The sequence below is a fragment of the Hemiscyllium ocellatum genome, chromosome 39, assembly GCF_020745735.1.
Source record: "Hemiscyllium ocellatum isolate sHemOce1 chromosome 39, sHemOce1.pat.X.cur, whole genome shotgun sequence".
In the NCBI taxonomy this organism is placed as follows: Eukaryota; Metazoa; Chordata; class Chondrichthyes; order Orectolobiformes; family Hemiscylliidae; genus Hemiscyllium; species Hemiscyllium ocellatum.
The window spans coordinates 42,734,693-42,762,482 of NC_083439.1; the positions used below are offsets into that span (position 1 = coordinate 42,734,693).

Here is a 27,790-nt window from a genome sequence, read left to right on the forward strand (position 1 = left end):
TGCTGTGTGTGCGTGTCCCCCTCCCTCGCTGTGTGTGTGCGTGTCCCTCCCTCGCTGTGTGTGTGTGCGTGTCCGTCCCTCACTGTGTGTGTGTGTGCGCCCCCTTCCCTCGCTGTGTGTGTGTGTCCCTCCCTCGCTCTGTGTGTGGTGTGTGTGTGTGTGTGTGTGTGTGTGTGTGTGTATATGCGTGCGCGCGCGTGTCCCTCCCTCACTGTGTGTGTGCGTGTCCCCCTCCCTTGCTGTGTGCGCACCCCCTCCCTCGCTGTGTGCACGTCCCCACCCTCGCTGTGTACGTGTCCCCCCCTCGCTATGTGCGTGTCCCCCTCCCTCGCTGTGTGAGTGTCCCCCTCCCTCGCTGTGTCTGTCCCTCCCTCGCTGTGTATCTGTGCGTGTCCCTCCCTCACTGTGTATGTTTGTGTGTGTGTGTCCCCTCCCTCGCTCTGTGTGTGTGTGTCCCCCCACCCTCCCTGTGTGTGTGCGTGTCCCTCCCTCGCTGTGTGTGTGTCCCCCTCCCTCGCTGTGTGTGCGTGTCCCCCCCCCTCGCTGTGTGCGTGTCCCACCCTCGCTGTGTGCGTGTCCCCCCCTCGCTGTGTGCGTGTGTGTTGTGTGTGTGTGTGTGTCCCTCTCGCTGTGTGTGTCCCCCCTCGCTGTGTGTGTGGTGTGTGTGTGTGTGTCCCTCGCTGTGTGCGTGTGTGGTGTGTGTGTCCCTCTCGCTGTGTGCGTGTCCCCCCCCCTCACTGTGTGTGTGTCCCCCCCTCACTGTGTGCGTGTCCCCCCCCACTGTGTGCATGTCCCCCTCCCACGCTGTTTGTGTCCCCCTCCCTCGCTGTGTGTGTGTGTGTGTGTGTCCCTCCCTCGCTGTGTGCGCGCATGTCCCTCCCTCGCTGTGTGTGTGTGCGTGTCCCTCCCTCACTGTGTGTGTGTGTGTGTGTTTGCGTGTGTCCCCCTCCCTCGCTGTGTGTGCGTGTCCCCCTCCCTCGCTGTGTGTGTGTGTGCGTGTCCCCCTCCCTCATTGTGTGTGTGTGCGTTTGTCCCTCCCTCGCTGTGTGTGCGTGTCCCCTCCCTCGCTGTGTGTGTGTGTGTCCCTCCCTCGCTGTGTATGTGTGCGTGTCCGTCCCTCACTGTGTGTGTGTGTGTGTGTGTGTGCCCCCTTCCCTCGCTGTGTGTGTGTCCCTCCCTCGCTGTGTGTGTGCGCGTGTCCCCCCTCCCTCGCTGTGTGTGTGTGTGTGTCCCTTGCTGTGTGTGTGTGTGTGTGTCCCTCGCTGTGTGTGTGTCCCTCGCTGTGTGTGTGTCCCCTGTGTGTGTCCCTCCCTCGTGTGTGTGTCCCTCACTGTGTGTGTGTGTGTGTATGTGTGTGCATGTCCTCCCCTCACTGTGTGTGAGTGTCCTTTCCCTCGCTGTGTCTGTGTGTGTGTGTGTGTGCGCGGATGCATGTTCCCCCCTTCGCTGTGTGTGTCCGTGTCCCTTCCTCGCTGTGTGTGTGTGTGTGTGTGTGTGTGTGTGTGTGTGTCCCTGGATGAACAGTACTGCTGGGATAGTGGGCTGAAGAATAGCAGATGGAGTTTAATTAGATAAATGTGAAGTGTTCCATTTTGGTGAAACAAACCAGGGTGGGACTTGTACAGTTATTGTTCGGGCCCTGGGTAGTGTTTTCAGTCAGAGATCCAGTGACCCAGGTACACAGTTCTTTGAATGTGGTGTCACAGGTAGACAGGCTGGTGAAGCAGGCGTTTGGGATGGTTTCCTTCATTGGGCAGAGCACTGAGCGTAGGAGTTGGGATGTCATGTTGTATCTGTACAAGACATTGGTCAGGCCACTATAAAAGCATTGTTGATCAGCGGGAAGAACTCATCTGGTTCACTGACCTCCTTTAGGGAAGGACATCAAATATTCTAACCTGGTCTGGCTAACATGTGACTCCACACCCACAGCAATATGGCTGACTCTGAGCTGCCCTCTGGGTAATTAGCAGTGGGGTCAAAGAACGTTGTTCCAGGCAGTGACACCCACACCCCATGAATGAATAAATAAAAATACCTATGTCCCTCCCTACCTCGGCAAACCCCTCCAGCTGCAGCAATTCAGACTGGCTTTGTAACACCCTGACCACTCTCTGTAACACTCTCACCATCTCCAGCACCTTCACCTCTCCCTGTTCCTTTCCACCCTGACCGTGGTTCCCATTCCCACAGCACTCCTCCTGCTACCAGACCCTTTGCAATCCATTTAACATTTACTTCTAAAGCACTCTCTCACTTCAGGATTTGAAGTACTTTTTGGTGATCTTCTCAGCCTCATAATCTAGTATGATCCCTTTTGTCCTGAGTGAGGGATCAGTGGGAATTTCTTGCTGAGGTTTTTACTGTTTCAATTGAATGTCCTTTTGTTGAGTGTTTTGCATTGTCCCTTCAAATGTTTTCCACTGTTCATTTACAGGCACATATTTCAGTTTGTTTAGCCTGTTTACCTTGGTCAGTTCTCCTCTCAAACTCATGTAATTGGCTATTTTTGTTCCTAGTTTTGTGATTGCCCTTTTTGTGATTCACTTTAAAACTTTATATTTATTTAAACTGCACTTTATTACAATTTCCCGAAGGATCTCTGCAGGTGACATTACTCATTCACTAAGTTTCATTACACGGTCGCTCTGCGATAGTTATGTCCCTTAACAGTTGCACAATGTGTTTTTCAAAGAAACACTGAAAAAAAATTAACCGAACTCCATTTCCAATATCAATGTTGACCGTGTGATTGTCCCAGATTATACAAATATTGAAGATTTCCAAAATTATCACAATGCCTTTGTTAAAAAATTCCAATGAGTTCCTGTTTAATGCAGTGATGAGCAATGGAATGCTGTCTGGTGGCTAAAACTGCTGCTTGTGTCCTTGGCAAGTAGTAGCCAGAGTTTATATTCAGACTGACTCTACTTCATGATCTGCGGCCAAATGCTTTCTCTGTAATGCCTTTGTTATCCATTATTGATAACGTTGCCCATTTTTGCCTGGGTTTTCATGAGATTACGAACCACTGAATATTTTTGTTCACCCTGTATCCATGTCTCCCTGGTGTCTAAATCTCTTTTATCTCTGTGTCACAAATCCATCTACCTTATTACAGCAACATTGTCCATTAAAAAAAATAATATCCTCTCTTCCACAATTTTCTGTCACAAATCTATTTGCTGATGTACAATTTTAGTTAAACTCTGTCCCATCCTGTTCCTTTCTGCTTCTCTTCAGCCACATTCCCATGTTGTTCCATTGCTTCACCTTTTCCCTTTGGATTTGGAAAGCTCCTTTCACCTGCATCCTCTCTGTCAGTTTAATGCCCTGTCCATAAACCTACCGACATGACTGGCCAGGACACAGGTCCCAGCACAGTTCCAGGGGGACCATCCTAATAGATTTTTTTTTTGTAAATCAGGTCTGGGATGTGGGTGTCTCTTGCTGACCAGCCTTTCTTGCCCAGCCCTAGAAGCCCTTGAGCTGAGTAACTTGCTCGGCCATTTCAGAGGGTCATTGAGAGGCAAACACTTTGCTGTGGGTACGTCGTGCAGACCAGGTCAGGATGGGCAGATGTCCTTCTCTAAAGGACAAGTGTTTGGATTTGTTACACTTCAGTAGTGGTTTCATACTTAATTGTGGATTGTTAATAATTATTTTTAAAATTATTGATTTCAAATGTCTCCTTTTCAGATGGCGGGATTCAATCCTGCCTCCCCTGAATATTAGCTGAGGTTTTGGATATATTCTCTCGCAAAAATACCACTAGGCCATCACTTCACCTGCTCGCTGGGTGCTCATCCCTGAGCACTGATACCAGGGCATCATGAAGCTAAACCCATTCTTCCAACATGACTGTGTGATCCTGACATCTTCCAGCAATCTGGGACTATTACTTAATATCGCTCCATTTTACAGATCTCTGTGGGACTCAGTGCCATTCTCCGTGTGTAACCCTCACTGCATCTGTCTAATTTCCCATTCTGTCTATTTCTCTGTCTCCTGTAGTTACTCAGGAAAGTCCTGACTCAATAGCCTTCCCAGCTGCTGGGTGGATTGTCCATCACCACATTGAACGCAGTTGGTCTGCCAGAGGGAGACAAAGGGCAGGGAGATCTGGAGCCTTCAATAAATCCTGTAGCGAGGTAAGGCCCCCCACAGTGCACAGAGCAAAGAGCAATGAGAGGGCTCCAAACATTTGTTAACACAACATGACATAGATACAGTGCTAGAGGGGAGCACAGTGCACACACACCCCAGACTCAATCACCGCCCCAATGTAAGTTCTATATTAAAACTCACTACTCTGCAATACTGTATCTTTGGCATGTCTTGTGGTCCAGTGTCTTCAATAATTTTTAATTCCTGTAACAGGTCCTATCGCTGTAACCTCCTCCCTTCCCAATAGTCCCTCCACATATTTGAAATGTATTTGAAAAGCCCTTCATCAGGAACACAGGCAGGGTGCCTGCAGAGTGGGGAGATAAATGAGAGGGGGCAACAATAGGTGAATGGGGTGCAGAAGAAGGTGATAGGTCAGAGTGGAGGATGGGGGAAGGTAGAAATGAGTACAATGGGTGAATGGGGTTGGGGATGGGGGTGATAGGTCAGAGATGAGGATGGAGTGGATAGGTGGGAAGGGAGATAAGCCAATAGGGCAGGTCATGAGGGCGGTGCTGAGCTGGAAGGCTGGAGGTGGGGTGAGATGGGGGATGTGGAAATGAGGAAACTGGTGAAGTCCACGTTGATGCCCTGGGGTTGAAGTGTTCCGAGGTGGAAGGTGAGGCGTTCTTCCTCCAGGCGTCAGGTGGTGAGGAAGTGGTGGTGGAGGAAGCCCAGGGCCTGCATGTCCTTGGCAGAGTGGGAGGGGGAGTTGAAATGTTGGGTCACAGGGCGGTGGGGTTGATTGGTGCGGGTGTACCAGAGATGTTCTCTAAAGTGCTCTGCTAGGATGTGTCCAGTCTCCCCAATGTAGAGGAGACCGCATCGGGAGCAACGGACACAATAAATGATATTGGTGGATGTGCAGGTACAACTTTGATGGATGTGGAAGGCTCCTTTGGGGCCTTGGATAGAGGTGAGGGAGGAAGTGTGGGCACATGTTTTACAGTTCCTGCGGTGGCAGGAGAAGGTGCCAGGAAGGGAGGGTGGGTTTTTGGGCAGCATGGAACTAACCAGGTAGTCACGGAGGGAATGGTATTTGCGGAAAGTGGAGGGGGTGGGGAGGGAAATACATTCCTGGTGGTGGGGTCCGTTTGGAGGTGGCGGAAATGGCGGCAGAGGATTTGGTTTTTGTGAAGGTCGGTACGGTGGAAGGTGAGCACCGGGGCGTTCTGTCCTTGTTACGGTTGGAGGGGTGGGGTTTGAAGGTGGAGGTGCGGGATGTGGACGAGATGCGTTAGAGGGCATCTTTTACCACGTGGGAAGGGAAATTCCGATCCCTAAAGAAGGAGGCTATTTGGTGTGTTCTGTGGTGGAAGTGGCTTCCTGGGAGCAGGTACGGCGGAGGCGGAGGAATTGGGAATAGAGGTTGGGAATTTTGCAGGCGGTAGGATAGGAAGATATGTAATCTAGACATCTGTGGGAGTGGGTAGGTTTGTAAAAAATGTTGGTGTCAAGTCAGTTGTCATAAGGGGCTGGAGAGGGCCAGGAAGGGGAGGGAGGTATTGGAGATGGTCCCGGTAAATTTAAGGTCAGGGTGGAATGTGTTGGTGAAGTTGATGAATTGCTCAAACTCCTCGAGGGAGCACGAGGTGGTGCCAATGCAGTCATCAATGTTGCGGAGGAAGACGTTGGGAGTGGTGCCATTGTAACTACGGAAGATGGACTGTTCTACGTAGCCAACAAAGAGACAGGCATAGCTGGGGCCCATGCGGGTGCCCATTGCTACCCCTTTGGTCTGGAGGAAGTGGGAGGATTTGAACGAAACATTGTTAAGGGTGAGGACAAGTTCAGCCAAACGAATGAGAGTGTCGGTGGAAGGGTACTGTTGTGGACGTCGGGAGAGGAAGAAACGGAGGGCTTGGAGGTCCTGGTCATGGTGGATGGAGGTGTAGAGGGATTAGATATTCATTGTGAAGATGAGGCGTTGGGGGCCAAGGAAACGGAAGTGTTGGAGGAGTGGAGGGTGTGGGTGGTTTCTCGAACGAATGTGGGTAGTTCCTGGACTGGGGGATAGGACAATGTCGAGGTAGGAAGACATGAGTTCAGTGGGGCAGGAGCATGCTGAGACAATGGGTCGGCCAGGGTGGTCAGGCTTGTGGATCGTGGGCAGGAGGTAGAACCGGGCAGTGGGGGATCCCGGACAATGAGGTTGGAAGCTGTGGGTGGGAGATCTCCTCCTGAGGTGATGAGGTTCTGTATGCTCTAGGAGATGACGGTTTGGTGATGGGAGGTGGGTCATGGTAGAGGGGGTGGTAGGGGGAGGTATGTTTGAGTTGACATCATGGTTTCAGCGGTGTAGAGGTCAGTGTGTCAGACTACCTCTGCACCCCCTTTATCTGCTGGTTTGATGGTGAGGTTGGGATTGGAGCAGAGGGAGTGGAGGGCTGCACGTTGTGAGGGTGAGAGGTTTGAGTGGGGGAGGGGGTAGATAGGTTGAGGCGGTTAATGTGTCGGTGGAAGTTGGAAATGAAGAGATCGAAGGCAGGTAATAGGCCAGCGCGGGGTGTCCAGGTGGATGGAGTGTATTGGAGGCCGGAAAAGGGGTTCTCAGAAAATAGGTGGGAGTGTTCATTGTCAAAATAAGCTTTGAGGCGGAGGCAGTGGAAGGAGTGTTCGATATCACGGCGTGTATTAAATTAATTGATGTTTGGACGGAGGAGGATAAAGATGAGGCCTTTGCTGAGGACTGATCACTCGTCCTCAGTGAGGGGGAGGTCAGGGGGAATGGTGAAAATTCGGCAGGAGTGGGAGCTGGGACCAGGCGTAGGTGTGGTGCTGGGGGAGGGGACGGTGCCTGTAACTGGAGTGGGTGTGGTGTTAGGGGGATGGGGATGGAGTCATGAACAGGGGTGGTGTTCCCCTCAGGGTTCTGGGAGCGGGGATGGTGACGGTGGGACCTGGGAGCGGGGATGGTGACGGTGGGACTTGGGAGCGGTGTCAGCAGAATGCAGGTGAGTGGTGTTGGTGGGGACAGAAGTGGTGGCAAACACGGGCAGTGGGGGGGGCGTGGAGGTCACTGAGTGTGTGACATCAGCAATGGTGTGGGGGCGGAAGTGATGTCACTTGTGTTGTATGAGGAATTGTGAGGGGCGGAAATGGCATTTACTTTATTTTAACCAATAATTTCCTGTCACAAATCTATTTGACAATGTTGTATTTTAATTAAACTCAGTCCCTTAATGTTTCTTTCTGTTGGTCTTCGTCCACATCTCCATGGTGTTCCAATATTTCAACTTTTCTCTTTGGACTTGGGAATTTCCATTCACCTCAGACCTGTCCCTCTCCTCATCTGTGTCCGTTTATAGCACACTGCATAATCCTGGTACCAGAGGAGCCTATCCCAATAAAATAGCTCAGTCCTCCCTGAGTACTGGGAGCAGTGCTCACTGGTCAGAACCACTTCTGATGATACCATTGTGTGATCCTGACACCTTCCAGCACTCTGCTGATATCACTCAGTCTCTCTCCATGTGATATCCCTCACTGTGTGGGTCTATTGGCTGCCTCTGTCAGTGTCTCTCACTCTTGCAGTTACTCCAGATCCTGAGCCAACAGCATTCCCCACTCCAGAGGGAAGCAACTGCACAGGCCATGGATGGAGAAGGGAATTTCCATATCTCTGTGGGACTCAGTGCCATTCTCCATTGTGTAACCTTCATTGCATTAGTCTAATTTCCCATTCTGTCTACTTCTGTCTCCTGTAGGTATTCCTGATGTCCCTGACTCAGCAGAATTCCCAATTCCTTCTCGTCCATCACCACATTGAAGCTGGTTGGTCAGCCAGAGAGAGATGGAGAGTGAGATCTGGAGCCTTCAGTAAATCCTGCAGCCGGTAAGATCACTCACAGTAAACAGCTCAGGGAGGAGTTCATGGGCTTTAATTCAGACCCTGAGGGCATGATGTAGGAACAATGCTGGGAAAGGAACATGAGAACATTCTCTGGCTTCATTATCACCATCTTGTCTGTCAATTCATCTGTTCAACAGAACCCTCCCTATGTCTGCCAGCTTCTCCACTGTCTGTTTCATGGATACCACTTCCGCTATCTTTATCAGCCCCTACAATCCTGCTTATCCCTGTAAGCTCCTCATATCAGTAAAACTCTCCAAGTTTCTGCCTTTGCCTTTAATCCTGGGTTCTGTCACATCTCTCCTTAACTGAAGAAAATTAACTCTTCAGTTCCTTAAGCCATCCCTGTCAGTGTAGTCCTTTCCAGACCTGAAAAACCTCCCTGTCTTTGTGACTTTGTTGAACTCCTACTACCTTCATGATCTCTGTAACCTTCCCGTCATGACAACAAAAAAGCTCTGTACCTTCGTAACCTCCTCCTTGTTAGACTCTTCCTTGTCTCTGGGCACAAAGCAGAGTGGCCCTGCTTCTCTCATAAATTAGTCTCTGCATTTCTATTGATGACTATATACTCTTCCTGTCTCTAAGACACACTCAGTCTCTGTAAACTGTGCTGGTCCCGACTGATGTAATTTCCTTCAGTAACTACAAACCTTTATACCTTTAATCTCCTCCAGACGCGACCACGCAGTTTATTTCTATAACCTCCACGAGTGATACAGTCATAGAGATGTAGAGCACGGAAACAGACCCTTCGGTCCAACCCGTCCATTCCGACCAGATATCCCAATCCAATCTAGTCCCACCTGCCAGCACTTGGCCCATATTCTTCCAAACCCTTCCCATTCATATACCCATCCAATTGCCTCTTAAATGTTGCAATTGTACCATCCTCCACCACATCCTCTGGCAGCTCGTTCCATACACTTACCACCCTCTGCTTGAAAAGGTTGCCCCTGAGGTATCTTTTACACCTTTCCTCTCTCAAACTAAATCTATGCCCTCTAATTCTGGACTCCCTGTCCCCAGGGAAAAGGCTTTGTCTATTTATCCTATCCTGTCCAAACCCCTCATAATTTTGTAAACCACTGTAAGGTCACCCCTCAGCCTCCGAACCTCCAGGGAAAACCGCCCCAGCCTGTTCAGCCTCTCTCTGTAGCTCAAATCCTCCAACCCTGGCAACATCCTTGTCAATCTTTTCTGAACCCTTTCAAGTTTCACGACATCTTTCTGACAGGAAGGAGACCGGAATTGCACAAAGCATTCCAACAGTGGCCTAACCAATGTTTTGTATGGCCGCAACATGACCTCCCAACTCCTGTACTCAATACTCTGACCAATAAAGGGAAGCATACCAAATGCCGCCTTCACTATCCTATCTACGTGCGACTCTACTTTCAAGGAGCTGTGAACTTGCACTCCAAGGTCTCATTGGTCAGCAAAACTCCCTTGGAACTTACCATTACATGAATAAGCCCTGCTAAGAGTTGCTTTCCCAAAATGCAGCACATCGCATTAATCTGAATTAAACTCCATCTGCCACTTAGCCCATTGGCCCATCTGGTCCAGATCCTGTTGCAACCTTCTTCGCTGTCCACTACACTTCCAATTTTGGTGTCATATGTAAACTTACTAACTATACATCTTTTGCTCGCATCCAGATCATTTATGTAAATGACAAACAGAAGAGGGCCCAGCACTGAGCCTTGTGGCACCGCTCTGGTCACTGGCCTCCAGTCTGAAAAACAACCCTCCACCACCACTCTCTGTCTTTTACCTTTGAGCCAGTTCTGTATCCAAATGGCTAGTTCTCCCTGTATTCCATGAGTTCTAACCTTGCTAATCAGTCTCCCATGGGGAACCTTGTCGAATGCCTCACTGAAGTCCATATAGATCACATCTGTCACTCTGCCCTCCTCAATCTTCTTTGTTGCTTCTTCAAAAAACTCAATTAAGTTTATGAGACATGATTTCCCACGCACAAAGCCATGTCGACTATTCCTAATCAGTCCTTGCCTTTCCAAATATATGTGCATCTTGTCCATCAGGATTCCCTCCAACAACTTGCCCACCACTGAGTTCAGGCTCACCGGTCTATAGTTCCCTGGCTTGTCTTTACCCACCTCCTTAAACAGTGGCACCACTTTTGCCAACCTCCAGTCTTCTGACACCTCACCTGTGACTATCGATGATAAAAATATCTCAGCAAGAGGCCCAGCAATCACTTCTCTAGCTTCCCACAGAGTTCTCGGGTACACCTGGTCAGGTCCTGGGGCTTTATCTACTTTTAACCGTTTCAAGACATCCAGCACTTCCTCCTCGGTAATCTGGGCATTTCGCAAGGTGTCACCATCTATTTCTCTGCGGTCTATATCTTCCATATCCTTTTCCACAATAAATACTGATGCAAAATATTCATTTAGTATCTCCACCATTTCCTGCGGCTACACACAAAGGCCGCCTTGCTGATCTTTGTGGGGCCCTATTCTCTCCCGAGTTACCCTTTTTTCCTTAATATATTTGTAAAAACCCTTTGCATTCTCCTTAATTCTATTTGTCAGCCCTATCTCATGTCCGCGTTTTGCCCTCCTGATTTCCCTCTTAAGTATACTCCTACTTCCTTTATACTCTTCTAAGGATTCCCCCGATCGATCCTGTCTATGCCTGACATTTGCTTCCTTCCTTTTCTGAACCAAACACTCAATTTCTTTAGTCATCCAGAATTCCCTATACCTACCAGCCTTCCCTTTCACCCTGACAGGAATATACTTTCTCTGGAGTCTTGTTATCTCATTTTCTGAAGGCTTCCCATTTTCCAGCCGTCCCTTTAGCTGCGAACATCTGCCTCCAATCAGCTTTCAAAAGTCCTTGCCTAATACCGTCAATATTGGCCTTTCTCCAATTTAGAACATCAACTTTTAGATCTGGTCTATCCTTTTCCATCACTATTTTAAAACAAACAGAATTATTGTCGCTGGCCCCAAAGTGCTCCCCCACTGACACCTCAGTCACCTGTCCTGCCTTATTTCCTAAGAGTAGGTCAATTTTTGCACCTTCTCTAGTAGGTACATCCACATACTGAATCAGAAAATTGTCTTGTACACACGTAAGAAATTCCTCTCCATCTAAACCTTTAACACTATGGCAGTCCCAGTCAATGTTTGGAAAGTTAAAATCCCCGACCATACCTACCCTATTATTCGTACAGATAGCTGAGATCGCCTTACAAGTTTGTTTGGCAATTTCCCTCTGACTATTGGGGGGTCTGTAATACAATCCTAATAAGGTGATCATCCCTTTCTTATTTCTCGGTTCCACCCAAATAACTTCCCTGGATGTATTTCTGGGAATATCCTCCCTCAGAACCGCTATAATGATATCCCTTATCAAAAATACCACTCCCCCTCCTCTCTTGCCACCCTTTCTATCCTTCCTGTAGCATTTGTATCCAGGAACATTAAGCTGCCAGTCCTGCCCATCCCTGAGTCATGTTTCTGTAATTGCTATGAGATCCCAGTCCCATGTTCCTAACCATGCCCTGAGTTCATCTGCCTTCCCTGTTAGGCCCCTTGCATTGAAATAAATGCAGTTTAATTTATTAGTCCTACCTTGTCCCTGCCTGTCCTGACTGTTTGACTCACTTCTGTTCTCAGCTGTACCTGTCTCAGATCGAGCTCTCAAAATCCTCCCTGTGATTGTTACCACGTCCCATCCCTGCATTCCTCCAAATCCCTGTAAAGTCCTCCCATTCCTAAAACATTCCCTGTATCTGTCACCTGTCCCAGCTTCCACAACCCTCCCACTCTCTGTAAGACTCTCCCCACCCCCCTACCCCCGTCCCAGTGACTACAGCCCGCTGTATCACTGAATGCCAGTAGTCACTATAATATCAGATTAAGATGTGAAAGCAAGAACACTGTACTGGGTTAGATATCTGTCCTGATCATATTGAATGGTGGGACCGACTCTGTGGTCAAATGGACGATATCTGCTCTTCTTTCCTGTGGTTCTCTATAAGCTTACTCTCTATATAACCTCCTTCAGTCCCCACAGACCTCCCTATCTCCATAAGCTCCTTCAGTCCCCACGACTCTTCCCATCCATGTAACCTGAACCCTTCCCCAAAACCTCCCTAATTCCATAACCTCCAAAAGGCCCCACGACCCTCCCTATCTCCATAATCTCACCCTGACCAAACGACCCTCCCATTCAGAGTAACCTCCTTCAATTCCCATGATCCTCCTGATCTGTGCAACTGCGTTCAGGCCCAACAGCCCTCCCGATCTCTTTGTCCCCTTTCAGACCCCACAGCACTCCCTACCTCCATGATGTTCTTCAGTCACCACTGCACTCTTTATGTCTATAATCTCATTCAGTCCCCACATCACTCCCTATCTCCATAATGTCCTTCAGTCCCCATGACCCTCCTTATTTCCAAAACATCTATTACCTGTTGAACCTGTAAGCTCCCTTTTTCAGTTTGTTAAACACGAACTCCCATAACCCTTTCTGCTGCCAGTCTGAAACCAAACAGTGTTGGCCTGATAGTAGGTCGGGAGCTGGAATGTGTTTGAAAGGATATGTCAGTGAACAATAACTGGACCCTTAGAAACACACTTAATAAAAAGAGAATGTTGCTTTGAGCCTGTAGGATTGTATTTTTATTGGTGTGAGTATAAATGGCAGGATAGATACGGGTGTAGGAGTGGCTGTACCGAAGATACGGTTTATTTAAATTTTCAGAAACCTTTACACAAGTTTCAATAAGGGCTAAAGAGTAACCTGGTAGAGAATCGGGCCCCTTAACTATCAGGAGGTGGGTGAGATGTTAGACAAAATAGTCTTGTCAGAATTTACTGTGGAGAAAGACATGGAAGCTCGGGAACTTGGGAAATAAATAGTGATGTCTTGTAAAGAATCCTCAACAGAGAAGAAAAAGTGTTGGAATCTTAAAACAAATAAAGGTTAATTAATCCTCAGTAGCTCATTAGGTCTATCCTTGAATATTCATGGGAAGCTAGGGAAGAGATTGCGGTGTCCCTAACAGAGATATTTATATTATCATCAGACACAATGAGTTACCGGAAGAGTGGAGGGCGGCTAATGCTATTCCATCACTTTAGGTCTGCAGGGAAAAGCCAGGAAATCACAGCGCAGTGAGCCAGTGCTGGGTAAGTTGTTGGAGGAGATTCTGAGAGAAAGGAGCTACATATATTTGGAAAGGCAAGGGCTGATTAGAGATATTCAGCATGGCTTTGTGAGTGGGAAACCGTATTTCACAAACTGGATTGACTCTTCGAGGAGGTGGCCAAGAGATAGATGAAGGCAGAGCAGTCAGCGTTGTCTACATGGACTTCAGCAAAGCATTTAACAAGGTTCCAATGGATGTACAACATCTAGTCAAGAGGAAGAAGGAAGCTGACTTAAGGTTGAGGAACCAAAGATCCGAAGCAGGGCTCTAGAGAGTTACATGGGGCAGTACGGTGGCTCAGTGGTTAGCACTGCTGCCTCACAGCACCAGGGACGCGATTACAATTCCAGCCCCAGGTGACTGTCTGTGTGGAGTTTGCACATTCTCTCCATGTCTGCATGGGTTTCCTCCGGGTGCTCCGGTTTCCACCCACAACCCAAAGATGAGCAGGTTAGGTGAATCAGCCATGTGTTGTTCAAGAAAGGGAATGGAGATAATTCTGGGAATCACAGACCTGTCAGTCTTCTCTCTGTGATGTGCAGATTATTGGAGAGGACTCTGGGAGACGGGATTTATGATTCCTTGGAAAACCATAGTTTGATTAGAGAAAGTCTCATGGCTTTGTTAGGGACAGGTCATGCCTCACAATTCTTATTGAATCCTTTGAGAATGTGACAAAATGCATTTATGGCTCATTGAGAAAGTACAGAGCATGGGATACATGGAAACCTGTCTGTCTGGATACAGAATTCCTGGCCCATAGAAGACAGAGGGTGATGCCAGATGGAAAGCATTCAGCCTGGAGCTCGGTGACCAGTGGTTTTCTGCACGGAGAGGTTACAGGACCTCTGCTCTTGGTGATTTTATGAATGACTTGGATGTGTGAGTGGAAGAGTGGGTTAGTAACTTTGCCAATGAGACGAAGGTTGGTGGAGTGGTGAATAGTGTGGATGTCTGCTGGAGATTGCAATGGGACATTGACAGGATGTAGAGCTGGGCTGAGAAGTGGCAGATAAAGTCAAATCTGGAAAAGTGTGAAGTGATGCATTTTGGAAGGTGAGACTTGAATGCAGAATACAGGGATAAAGGCAGAATACTGGATAGTGTGGAGCAACAGATGGATCTTGGATTTCATGACCAGAGATCCCCTCAAATTTGTCACCAAGCTGATAGTGTTGTTAAGAAAGAATATGGTGTATCGGCTTTCATTAGCTGGGGGATTGAGTTTTTAAAGCCGTGAGGTTATGCTGCAGCTCTATACAGCCCTGTTTAGATCCCAATTAGAATATTGTGTTCAGTTTTGATCCCTTCATTACAGGAAGGATGTGGATGCTTGAGAGAGGGTAAAGAAGAGATTTACCAGAATGCTGCCTGTTCTGGAGAGCATGTCTTATGAAGAAAGGTTGAGGGAGCTAAGGCTTTTCTCATTGGAGTGAAGAAGGGTGTGGTGTGATTTGGTAGAAGTGAACAAGGTGGTGTGAGGCAAAGAGAGAGTGAACAGTGAGAGACCTCTTTATCCCATGGCATACATGGTACCAGGGGGCATGATTGTAAGGCGATTGGAGGATGGGTAAGGGGAGATTTCAGATGTAGGTCCATTACACAGAGAGTGTTGGGTGGGTGGAGCAGGACATTTTAACAGACTCTTGGATAGGCACATGGATGGGAGCAAAATGAAGGGTATGTCAGTTAGTTTGATCTTACAGTCGGGTAAAAGGTGGGCATGACATCATGGCCGAAAGGTCTTGTGCTGTACTGTTCTGTGTTCTACGATCCGTCTGGGAAATGGGTAATAAGCTCAGATCAATGTAAAAGGATATGGCATTCAGGAGGAGCTAGTCAACTGGATACAAAATTGGGCTTGATGGTGGGAGACAGAGGGCAATGGGAGGCATGTTGTCTTTCTGACTGGAGGCATGTGACCAGCGGTGAAGTTGGTCCCCTGTTGTTTGTCATTTGGATAAATGGTTTGGATGGGAATATTGGTTTTGTGGTAAGTACGTTTTTTGAGTGACACTGAAATTGTTGGTAAAGTGGACAGTGAAGAAATTTATCCAAGATACAACAAGATTAACAGTACTGCTGGGATAGTGGGCTGAAGAATAGCAGATGGAGTTTAATTAGATAAATGTGAAGTGTTCCTTTTTGATGAAACAATCCAGGGTGGGACCTGTACAGTTAGTGTTCGGGCCCTGGGTGGTGTTGTCAGTCAGAGACCCAGGGATGCAGGTAGATAGCTCTTTGTAAGTGGTGTCACAGGTAGACAGGCTGGTGAAGCAGGCATTTGGGATGGTTACCTTCTTTGGGCAGAGCAATAAGAGTAGGAGTTGGGATGTCATGTTGTGGCTGTATATAAAAGCATTGTTGACCAGTAGGAAGTACTCATCTGGTTCACTTACATCCTTTAGAGAAGAACAACTGACATTCTAACCTGCACGGGACACCAGACCCACAGCAATATGGCTGACTCTGTGCTATACTCTGGATAATTAGCAGTGGGGCAAAGAATGCTGGTCCAGGCAGTGACACCCACATCCCATGAATGAATAAATAAAAATACCTATGTCCCTCCCTACCTCTGCAAATCCCTCCCACCTGCAGCAATCTGTACTGGCTTTGTAACACCCTTCAGACCCTGACCACTCTGTGTAACTCTCTCACCACCTCCAGCACCTTCAGCTCTCCCGGTTCCTTTTGTGACATAAAACCTTGACAATTATTCCCTCTTCCATCTGACCTCCTCCTGCGAGCAGACCCTTTGCAATCCCTTTAAAACTTACTGCTAAAACATTCTCTCACTTCAGGATTTTAAGTACTTTTCGGTGATCCTCTAAGCCCGATAATCTAATATGATCCTTTTTACTTGAGTGAGGGACCGATGGGAATTTCTTGCTGAGGATTTGTCTGTTTCAATGGAATGTCCTTTTGTTGAGTGTTTTACACTGCTCCTTTAAATGGTTTCCACTGTTCATTTACAGACACATGTTTCAATCTGTTTAGGCTGTTTACCTTGGTCAGTTCTCCTCTCAAACTCACGTAATTGGCTAACTTTGTTTCTAGTTGTAGCATGTGCTTTCTGTGATTCACTTTAAAACTTTATATTTCTTTAAGCTGCACTTTATCACAATTTCCCTGAGGATCTCTCCAGGTGACATTACTCATTCACGAAGTTTCATCACACAACGGTCGCTCTGAGATAGTTATGTCCCTCGCCAGTTGCACAATTTGTTATTCAAAGAAACAGTGAAAACTAATTGTCTAAACTCCTCTTCCAATATCACTGTTGTCAGTGTGACTGTCCCACATTTTGTGAATATTGATGTTTCCCAAAATTATCGCAATGTGTTTGTTTAAAAAATTCCAATGAGTTCCTGTGTAATGCAGTGATGAGCAAGGGAATACTGTTCAGTGTCTAAAACTGTTGTGCTGCTTGTGTCCTTGGCAAGTAGTAGCCAGAATTTACATTCAGACTGATTCTTCCTCATGATCTGAGACCAAATGCTTTCTCTGTAATGCCTTTCTTACCCATTATTGTTAGCGTTGCCCACTTGGCCTGAGTTTCCGCAAGGTTGTGATCCATTGAATATTTATGTCCACCTTTTGTTCACCCTGTAACCATATCTCTCTGGTGTCTAAACCTTTTTTTTTTATCTCAGTGTCACTAATCCATCTGCCTTATTGATAAGACTTCATCCATTCAAAAATGAAATAATTTATTCTTTCCCACAATTTCCTGTCACAAACCTATTCACTGATGTACAGTTTTAGTTAATCGCTGACCCTTCCTGGTCCTTCCTGCTTGCCTTCAGTCACATTCCCATGTTGTTCCGATGCTTCACCTTTTCTCTTCGGATTTGGAAAATTCCTTTCATCTGGATCCTGTCCCAGCATCCTCTCTGTCAGTTTAAAGCCCTGTCCATAAACCTACTGACATGATTGGCCAGGACCCAGGTCACTGGGCCCACCACGATACCAGTGGGACCATTCTATTAGATTTTTTTGAGAAGTCAGGTAGGGGATGTGGGTGTCTCTGACTGACCAGCCTTTATTACCTATCCCTACCTGCCCATGAGCTGAGTAGCTTGCTCGGCCATTTCAGAGGGTAATTGAGAGGCAAACACCTTGCTGTGGGTATGTCGTGTAGACCAAGTGAGGATGATCAGATCTCGTTGTCAAAAGGCGAAGTGCACGCCACGGTGGCTCAGTGATTAGCACTCCTGCCTCACAGCACCAGGGTTCCAGGTTCGATTCCAGCCCCAGGCGGCTGTGTGGGGTCTGCACATTCTCCCTGTGTCTGCATGAAATGCCTCCGGATGCTCCGGTTTCCTCCCACAGTCCAAAGCCGTGCAGGTCAGGCGAATTAGCAATGCTAAATTGCCCATGATGTTAGGTGTATTTGGTCGAGAGAGAAGGGTCTGAGTGGGTTAATCTTTGGATGGATGGTGTGGACAGGTTGGGTCAAAAGGCCTGTTTCCACACTGTACAAAATCTAATCTAAGGGATTGTAATTTTTGTACATCAGCAATGGTTTCATATTTGTTTATGGATTGTTAATTGCTATTTTTAAAATTATTGATTTTAAATTCCACCATATCTTATGATGGGATTCAAACCTGCCTCCCCTGAGCACTGGCTGAGGTTTTGGACAAATGCCCTAACAATAATGTTACTAGGCCATCACTTCACCTGCTCACTGGTTGCTCATCCCTGAACACTGATACATGAAGCTAAACCCATTCTTCCAACATGATTGTGTGATCCTGAAGTCTTCCAGCACTCCGGTGATATCACTTAGTCTCTCTCCATGTGGTATCCCTCCCTGTGAGGGTCTAATTGCTGCCTCTGTCAATGTCTCTCGCTCTTGCAGCTACTCCAGATCCTGGGCCAACAGAATTCTCCGCTCCAGAGAGACGCAACATCACAGGCCAGGGATGGAGTGGGATTTTCCAGATATCTGTGGGGTTCATTTCCATTCTCCTTGTGTAACCCTCACTGAATCAGTCTAATTTTCCATTCTGTCTATTTCTCTCTCTCCTGTAGGTACTCAGGAAGTTACTGACTCAATAGACTTCCCAACTGCTGTGTGTCTCATCCATCACCTCATTGAAGATGGTTGGTCAGCCAGAGAGACAAAGGGCAGGGAGATATGGAGCCTTCAATAAATCCTGCAGTGAGGTAAGATCATGCACAGTGCACAGAGCAGGGAGCAATGGGAGGGCTGCAAACATCGGCTAACAATACATGATATAGACACAGTGCTGGGTGGGGAGCACAGTATAGACACACCCCATGCTCAATCACCACATCTACTTTAACTTACGTTGCACTGAGACAGCATCGGGAGTTCAGAGTTATCAGTCCAGGCCTGTGCTGTCTTAGTGAGCATCAGGACAACAGAGGGGAAAGCAGGCCTCCCACGAGAGGGTGTGAATGCTGCCTGGGATCTTTCTGTTCTGTGTTCTCCCTCCAACACTGTATTAAGACTCACTACTCTGCAACGCTGTATCTGTGGCATGGCTTGTGCACCAGTGTCTTCAGTCATTTTTAACTCCTATAACAGTAGTTGTCCCTGTAACCTCCTCCCTTCCCGATAGTCCCTCCACATAGTTGAGACGTACTGCATTCCAGACTACCATCCCTATCGCTGTAACTTGTTTCAGTGTCCACAACATGCCTTATTTTGGTACACTAATCCTCTTTAACTGGATACAGAGTGATACAGCACGGAAACAGAACCTGTGGTCCTACTCCTCAATGCTGCCCATGTTACCTAAACTGAATGAGTCTCATTTGCCTGTATTTGGCCCTTATCTCTTCAAACCTTCTCCTCTCAATGTACCTCCCAAATATCTGTTCCATGCTGTAATTGTTCTTGTTTCTCCCATGTACCTGAGGCAGTCTGTTCCGTCTATGCACCATCCTCTGTGGATAATGTTCCCCGTCAGCTCCCCCTTCAAATCCTTGCTCTCTCACGTCCCATTTATATCCTCGAGTTTTGGACTCACCTACCCTTGGCTATTCACCATTCTTAGGGCCACCCCGAGGATTCATCTGTCAATGACGGCAAATTTGCCAAACGTCGCTTTTCCCACCCTGTCCATCCGGTATGCCACTTCTGAAGAACAATGAAACTTGCACCCCCTGGTCTCTCTCTCTCTCTCTCTCTCTCTCTCTCTCTCTCTCTCTCGCTCTCTCTCTCTCTCTCTCTCTCTCTTTCTCTCTATTCGACAACCCTGGCCAGAGCCCTTCCATTAACTGTATTAGTCCTCTATGGTTTGTCTTAACAAAATCCAACACCTGAATTAAACTCCATCTTTCATTGCCTGGTCCACTGGCCCAGTTGGTCAAGACCCCCTTTGATATCCGTATTTACTGCCCACTACACCATTAATTTGATCATCAACAAACTTACGCACAATCACTTCTATATTTTCAACCAAATCATTTATGTAGATGATGCACATTAGTGGACCCAGCCCTGATCCTTTCTTCAATAATGGAATAAAACCATATTCTTGTCATAGAGCCATACAGCATGGAAACTGACCCTTCAGCTGATACCCACCATCATCTTAAACTCAACTCTTCCCAGCTGCCTGTTGCTGGCCCATAGCACTCCAACCCTTCCCTATTCACCTGTTTATCCAAATATCTTTAAAGTGTTGTAATTGTACCCACATCAACCCCTTTCTCAGGAAGTTCATTTCACACTCAAACCACCCTCGGTGTAGCAAATTGCCCCATATCTTTTTTTTGAACATCTCTCTCCTCTAACCTTAAAAATGTGGCCCCTCCTCTTGAGACTCTCCCATCCTGCGGAAAAGGCAGCTACCATTAAATTGATCTATATACCTCATTTTTTTCATAAACCTTTATAGTATCATGTCTCAACCTCCAGGCTCCAGTGAAAAAAGACTCAGCCTATCCAGCCATTTTTCAGAACCCAAGCCTTCCATACCCAGCAATATCCTGGTAAATCTCTTCTGAATCCCCTGCAGCTTAATAAGATCCTCCCTATAACTGGGTGACCAGAACTGCACAGAGTATTGCAGAACAGGCCTCGTAAATGTCTGTGCAATCTCAATGCCGCTCATACCGCTCATGTTCATATAAGCCTCTGTAAGGTCATCCCTCAGTCTCCGATTCTCCAGTGACAGTAACCCCAGCTTATTCAGCAACAACCCGGGCAATATCTTGTAAAGCTTTTCTGAGCCCTTTCAAGTTTCACAACATCCTTCCTGTAGCAGGGAGACTGGAATTGCAGAGGACTCCGAATGTGGTCTCATGTATTACTCTTGTTCCCTGAGTTCCCCAGTCTTTGTCCTCAGTAAGTTCTGGAGTGAAAAAAATGTTTAGGATCTTAGCAAATATCCTGCAGTCCCACACATCGATGGCCTCATTGATCTTTAATGGATACTATTTTGTCCTGAGTTCCTTATGCACTCCTAATATACTGATACAATCACTTTTGGATTCCCCTTTCCTTCTCTGCTGAGGCTATTTCATTGAGCCTTTCTCCATTCCTGTTTTCTAATCAAAGTGTATTCCTACAGCCCCTGTATATCCTCAGGGATTCCCTTGATCCAGCTGGCTATACCTGACATGTGCCCCCTTTTCCTTGACCAGACCCTCAATAGACAGCCAGTGTTTCCGAATGCTGTCAGCATTGAGCTGCACACACACAGGAACATGCTGACGCTAGTCGATCAGTTTATCTCACTTTAAAGATATTCTCACTTGCCAAACTTCCCTTTCCCTGTAAATAATTCCCTTCCCCAATCACATTTTGAAAGTTCCTGGCTAATACGATCAAGATTGGTCAGGCTCCATTTTATAACTTGCACTTGTGGACCAGGCCTGTCCTTTTCCAAAGCTGTTTTCAAACTACGAGAACTGTGGTTACTTTGGCAAAATGCTTTCCCACTCACATCTCAGTCCCCTTCCCTACCTTGATTCCCAAGGGGAGGTCAGGTTTTGCCCCTTTCTCTTTTCAGGCCATTTACATATTGATTGGGAGATCCTGGAACACAATTACCAAATGCCTCCCTTGCAAACTCTGAACACTGGCAGTCCCAATCTAGGTTTGGAAAGTTCAAAAACCCTACCATAACAGCCCCATTATTATGGTTGATATTTAAGATGTCCCGATACATTTGTTCATCAGTCTGCCACGGATTATTCGGGGTCAGCAGTCAGATCGTATCAACGTGATGACCCATTCTTATTTCTCAGTTCTAACTTAGCTTCACTGGGCGATCCCACAGGAATATCCTCTCTAAGTCCTGCTGGGATGATTCATGCAATCAAAACCCACCACCACACGTCCTCTCCTGCCTCCCCTTCCTGGAGCATCTCTACCTTGAAACAATGAACTGCCAGTCCTGCCCCTCCCTCAGCTGTGTTTCTGTAATAACTATAATATCCCAGTCCCATGTTCCAATCCCTGCCTTGAGTTCATCTTCCTTAGCTGTCAGGCCCCTTGTATTGAAATAAATGCAGTTTAATCATCAGTTTTCCCCCATTGCCTGCTATGTTCTTGCCTGCCTTGTCTGCTGAAATTACTGTCTTTAACACGTGTACCAGTCTCAATCTTCTTTCTGGCCTTACGTTTATTTAAGGTCCAACACCCTGCCAGACTAGGTTATGTCCTCTCAAGCATCTCTAGCAATTCACCCCAGCAGGATGTGGGTCCCTCTCCCGCTCCCAGTTGAGGTGCCTTTCCCACCCTGTCTCCCTGTGCTGACACCTTCAGGGATCTATGAACTTGTCCACCAAGGTCCCTGTATTCCTCAGTACTCCGCAAAGTCCTACCATTCATTATGTCTGTCCTTCGCTTATCGTACCTCCCACAGAGTATTACCTCACTTCAATCAGAACTGAACTCTGCTTAGATTTTTATCTGATCGACATCGAACAGCAGACGGAGACCATCCCCCTCACTGTGGATAACACCCTCACCTTTCATATCATCTGCAAACCTACTAATGATACCTTCTGCTTTCACATCCGAGTCATTAATGGTCAATGGTTCCTGCACAGATCCCTGTGTACACCCGTTGGTGAAAGTATTCTACCCACCAGTTTTGCATCCAATTTGCCAACCTGCCTTGGAACCCAGTCCTTTTGGACCAACCTTCCATTTTGCATCTTATCAAAGGACTTATTCAAGTCCGTGTAACCCACATCATCTGCACTGCCTTCATCAATATACTTCAGCACCATTTCAAAAACCTGAACTGAATTCCTCAGACAGTACCTTCCTCTGCCAAATCTGTGATGACTAAACCAAGTTGATCCTTATCTTTGCAAGTGTGGATTCATCCTCATAATTCATTCCAATAATTTCCCTCCCCCTGCTGTCAGACTATCTGCTCTGTAATTACCTGGCCTGTCCCTGCTGTCCTTTTTGAACAAAGGGACCACATTAGCGATCCGCCAGTCATTCAACACTTCACCTGAGTCCAGCAAAGTATATATATCCACCAACAATCTCTGGGTAATTAGCATGGGGTCAAAGAATGCTGGTCCAGGCAGTAACACCCACATCCCATGAATGAATAAATAAAAATAAATATGTCCCTCCCTACCTCTGCAAACCACTCCAGCTGCAGTAATTCGTACTGGCTTTGTAACACCGTTCAGGCCCTGACCACTCTCTGTAACTCTCTCACTACCTCCAGCATCTTCATCTCTCCCTGTTCCTAACGTATCAATAAACCTTGACAATGTTTCCTCTTCGCATTGCCCTCCTCCTGCTAGCAGACCCATTGCAATCCCTTTAAAACTTACTCTAAAACTCTCACTTGAGGATTTTAAGTATTTTGTGGTGATCTTCTCAGCTTCCTAATCTAATATGATCCATTTTGTCCTGAGTGAGGGACTGATGGGGATTTCTTGCTGAGTTTTTGTCTGTTTCAATGGAATGTCCTTTTGTTGAGTGTTTTACACTGTTCATTCAAATGTTTTCCACAGTTCATTTCCAGACACCCATATTTCAGTCTGTGTAGCCTATTTACCTTGGTCAGTTTTCCTCTCAAACCCATGTAATTGGCTATTTTTGTTTCTATTTGTAGCTTGTCCTTTCTGTGATTTACTTGAAAACTTTATTTTTCTTTAAACTGCACTTTATCACAATTTTCCTGAGGATCTCTCCAGAATGACATAACTCATTCACTAAGTTTTCTCACACAACAGTCGCTCTGAGACAGTTACGTCCCTCGCCGGTTGCACAATGTGTTATTCTAAGAAATACTGAAAAAAAATTCTCTGAACTCCTCTTCCAATATCACTGTTGTCAGTGTGACTGTCCCAGACTTTGCGAATATTGAAATTTCAATAAATGTTCACCATTCCTTTATTAAAAATTCCAATGAGTTCCTGTGTAATGCAGTGATGAGCAAGGGAATGCTGTTCAGTGGTCTAAAACTGTTCTGCTGCTTGTGTCCTTGGCAAGGAATAGCCAGAGGTTACATTCAGACTGACTCTACTTCATGATCTGAGACCAAATGCTTTCTCTGTAATGCCCGTCTTACCCATTATTGTTAGTGTTACCCATTTTGCCTGAGTTTGCACAATGTTGCGAAACATTGAATATTTATGTCCACCTTTTGTTCGCCCTGTAACCACATCTCTCTGGTGTCAAAATCTCTTTTATCTCTGTGCCACAAATCCATCTACCTTGTTGCAGAGACTTTGTCCATTAATAAAAAACATAACTTACTCTTTCCCACAATTTCCTGTCACAAATGGTTTTGCTGATCTACAGTTTTAGTTAAAATTTGGCCCATCCTGTTCCTTTCTGTTGTCTTCGGTCACATTTTCTGTTGCTTCACCTTTTCTATTTGGATTTGGAAAGCTTCTTTCACCTGAAGCCTGTCCCAGCATCCTCTTTGTCAGTTTAAAGCCCTGTCCATAATCCTACCAATGTGATTGGCCAGGACATTGTTCCACTGGAACTGTGCTGGGACCAATCTGAATGGATTTTTTTAAAATCAGGTCTGGGATGTGGGTGTCTCTGGCTGACCAGCCTTTATTGCCCATCCCTTGCTGCCCTTGAGCTAAGCAGCTGGCTCGCCCATTTCACAGGATCATTGAGAGGCAAACACTTTGCTGTGGGTATGTCGTGCAGACCACGTGAAAGTGAACTGTCGTCTTTCTCTGAAGGTCAAGTGTTTGGATTTTTATCAATACTTATTTATGGATTGTTAATTCTAATTTTTAAAACATATATTCATTTAAAATTCCACATGGTTAGAAGTTAGAAAAAAGAAGAGAGGTGGTCACTTTGTTGGGACTGTATTGTAGACTGAGTAGACCCAACAGATACCAGAGGAGCAGCTGTGTTGAGGGATTGCAGATAACTATAGGAATAATAGAGGAGTACAGGCTGGAGATTTTAATATTCCCTGTATTGACTGGGCCACCTGGAGTATAAAAGACTCGGACAGATTGCAATTTTTCAAATATGTCCAAGAAAGGTTTCTAAATCAATATGCAGAGGGCCCTACTCTACTCAGGCAGGTGCAACACAGTGCCCACAACTGTCTTTGTTTTAACATAGTTATGAAGGAAGATCAGCAGGTCCCCAGATTGATGAGGAAAACTGGAACAGGGCCAGGTTTGGGGCCATTCTGCAGGATCTGGCCAGCGTCAATGCTGTGAATTTAAAATTGCACAATGCCCAGTTATAATCCAACTCGCTTTGGAAGCGCTGGTGATCACTGTAACAGATGAAAGGCTTCAACTAAATTTGTTTGATATTATATTCCATGACCCTGCCATCCTGTTGCTAGAAATTCTGTGCCTTAGGATTGTGCTCCACAACCACCTGATGAAGGGGCAGTGCTCTGAAAGCTAGTGCTTTCAAATAAACCGGTTGGACTGGAACCGAGTGTTGGGTGATTTTTAACTTTGTACATCCCCTGTCCAACACTGGCACCTCCACATTATGATTCTAATCGATTGGGTGAGTCTGTTTGAAGGAAAAGAAACAACTGGCAAATGGGAGGCTTTTCAAAGTGTGATCTGAAGAATCCAGGACCAGTCTGCCCCATTGGGATAAAGGGAAATGCTGGCAGGGTTAGGGATCCTTGGCTGGTGTGGGATAATAAGGCTCTGGTCTTGAAATGAAGACTGCATGCATTGGGTTTAAGCTTTCAGTATCTACATAAACTCTTCTATTCTTAAAGACACCACCAATCTGTGGAGACCCTACAAACCTCTCAGTCCCTGTAACACTCCCAATCTGCAGAAGCCATTCCAATGCCTGTGACTCTTTCAATCCAGTTCCTACAAGACCCACTATCTGTGTGAAATCTTTTCATTGCCAGCACCCACCCTGTCAATGTAAGCTGCTCTAGTGTCTCCATCTATCTACTCATTTCCATAATCTTCTTCAGCTCTTACATGTGTAAACGTCTCCCTCCCCTACAACCCTTCCCACTTTGACTAAACTGGAGGAGGTTACTAATGCTCCCTAATCTGTGAAACTGTCTCCAACCAAAATTGCTGTCTTTGTCACTTGGAGAATCTGTCTGATTCCACACCCTCTTTATCTAAATAACCTGCAGAACCTCAGCCTTCCTGTATCTATAAACATCTTCAGTCACGACTACCCTCCATATGTCTATTTGTTTTTCTAATCTGGACAACTCACTTTATCTCTGTACTCAGCTCCATTCACCTGAAAAATTCCTGTCTGTGTAAAATACCACTATCCTTATCCCTGTAAACTGCTCCATTCCTCCCAACCTCCCCATCTCCATGAACTCCTGTAGGCCCGACAGCTCTCCACATTTCTGTAACCTCCTGTGGCTCTGTGCCCCTCCCTCTCTGTGAAACCACCTCCAGCCCCCACACCCCTCCCAGTCTGGGCCATCTGCTCCAGATCAGACCATTGCTGTCTCTGTTACCTCATACAACCTTAGCAACGCCTCCTATTTGTGTCACTTCATTCAGATCACAACCTCTCCCGCTTCCCGAAACCTCTTGCTGCCATCATAACCCTTGCTATTTAGAACATGGATTAGCACATTCCAGAACAAGCCCTTCCGCCCTCAATATTGTGCTGACCTTTTATCCTACTCTGAAGACGAAACTAACCTGCATACCTTACATTTTACTGTCATTGATGTGCCTGTCCAAGAGTTGCTTAGATATCTGGAATGCGTCTGAATCTACCACGGCTGGCAGTCCATTCCACACACCCACCACACTGTGTCAATAACATACCAGTCCCGTCCATGCCGACAGGATATCCCAACCCCATCTAGTCCTACCTGCCAGCACCTGGCCCATATCCCTCTGATATCTAAGCTAAACCTTCCGCCAATTACCTTAAACTTATGTCTCCTTGTGATTGCCATTTCACCATGGGAAATAGTCTCTGGTTATCCACTCCATCTATGCCTCTCATTCCCTTGTACACCTCTATCATGTCACCATTCTTCCTCCTTCGCTCTGATCAGAAAAGCCCCAGCTTCTACAACCTACCTTCTATGGGCATGCTCTCCAGTCCAGGCAGCATCCTGTTCAATCTCCTCTGCACTGTCTTTAAAGCTTCCACATCCTTCCTATAATGAAGCAAACAGAACTGTTCACAATATTCCAAGTGTGGTCTAACTGAGGTTCTGTAGAGCTGCAGCAAAACCTCGCATCTCTAAAACCCAATCCCCCTTCTAATGAAAGCCAATACACCATATGCCTTCTTAACACCCTGTCAACTTGGGTGGTAACCTGAGGGACACAGGATCCCTTTGTTCCTGCACGCTGCTAAGAATTCTGCCTTTAACCACATAAAGGCTTTCTGCAGAATCCTCCAATCTCAAACTATGCCTACCTTTGTAAGTTCCTCCAGACCCTACAACACTCATAAACTGTGAAACCTCCTCAAGTCCCTATATTCCTAATGTCTGCAAAATCCTGCCATCCTGATGTCCCTCCATATCTCTGTAACCCCCACCATCCTCCAGTGCCTTCTAGGGAACATTGCAGAGGAAGGAAGAGTTGGAGAGTCTGGGCCATGTTACGAGGTATGAAGGGCTGCAGAACCTGGAGGATGGTACAAATGTAGGAAGGGACTTGGGACCTGCAGGAGGTTGCGCAATTCATAGAACCTGCAGGATGTGACCGAGGATGGCTTGTGGAACCTGGAGGATATTATGATTTGAACCGCAGGTAATTTTTGATTGGACCATTCAGCCGATCTTACAGTCATAGAGATGTACAGCGTGGAAACAGACCCTTCAGTCAAACCCGGCCATGCCGACAGGATATTCCAACCCAATCTAGTCCCACCTGCCAGTACCTGGCCGATGTCCCTCCAAACCCTTTCTATTCATATATCCATCCAAATGCTTCTTAAATGTTGCAATTGTACCATCTGTAAGATTGGCTGAAAGATCCAATCAAAAATTACCTGTAGTTCAAATTATAACATCCTCCAGGTTCCACAATACATTCACGGTCCCATCCTGCAGATCAGATATCTCAACCCAATATAGTCCCACCTGCCAGCACCCGGCCCATCTCCCTCTAAACCCTTCCTATTCATACATCCATCCAGATGCTTTTTAACTGTT

At 46.6% G+C, this 27,790-nt stretch overlaps 1 long non-coding RNA gene across 3 annotated transcripts in view; it reads left to right on the top strand.

The window, feature by feature from the left end:
• Nucleotides 1-3,897: 3,897 nt before the first annotated feature.
• LOC132834327 (uncharacterized) overlaps nt 3,898-27,790 on the top strand; it is a 109,052-nt gene continuing 85,159 nt past the window's right edge. The window contains exons 1-3 of one of the 3 annotated variants that reach the window (XR_009647173.1): nt 3,898-4,151; nt 7,875-8,002; nt 18,252-18,386. This is a non-coding gene — a long non-coding RNA (uncharacterized LOC132834327). The remainder of the gene's footprint in view (nt 4,152-7,874; nt 8,003-18,251; nt 18,387-27,790) is intronic. The other 2 variants (XR_009647171.1, XR_009647172.1) reach the window with 2 other exon arrangements.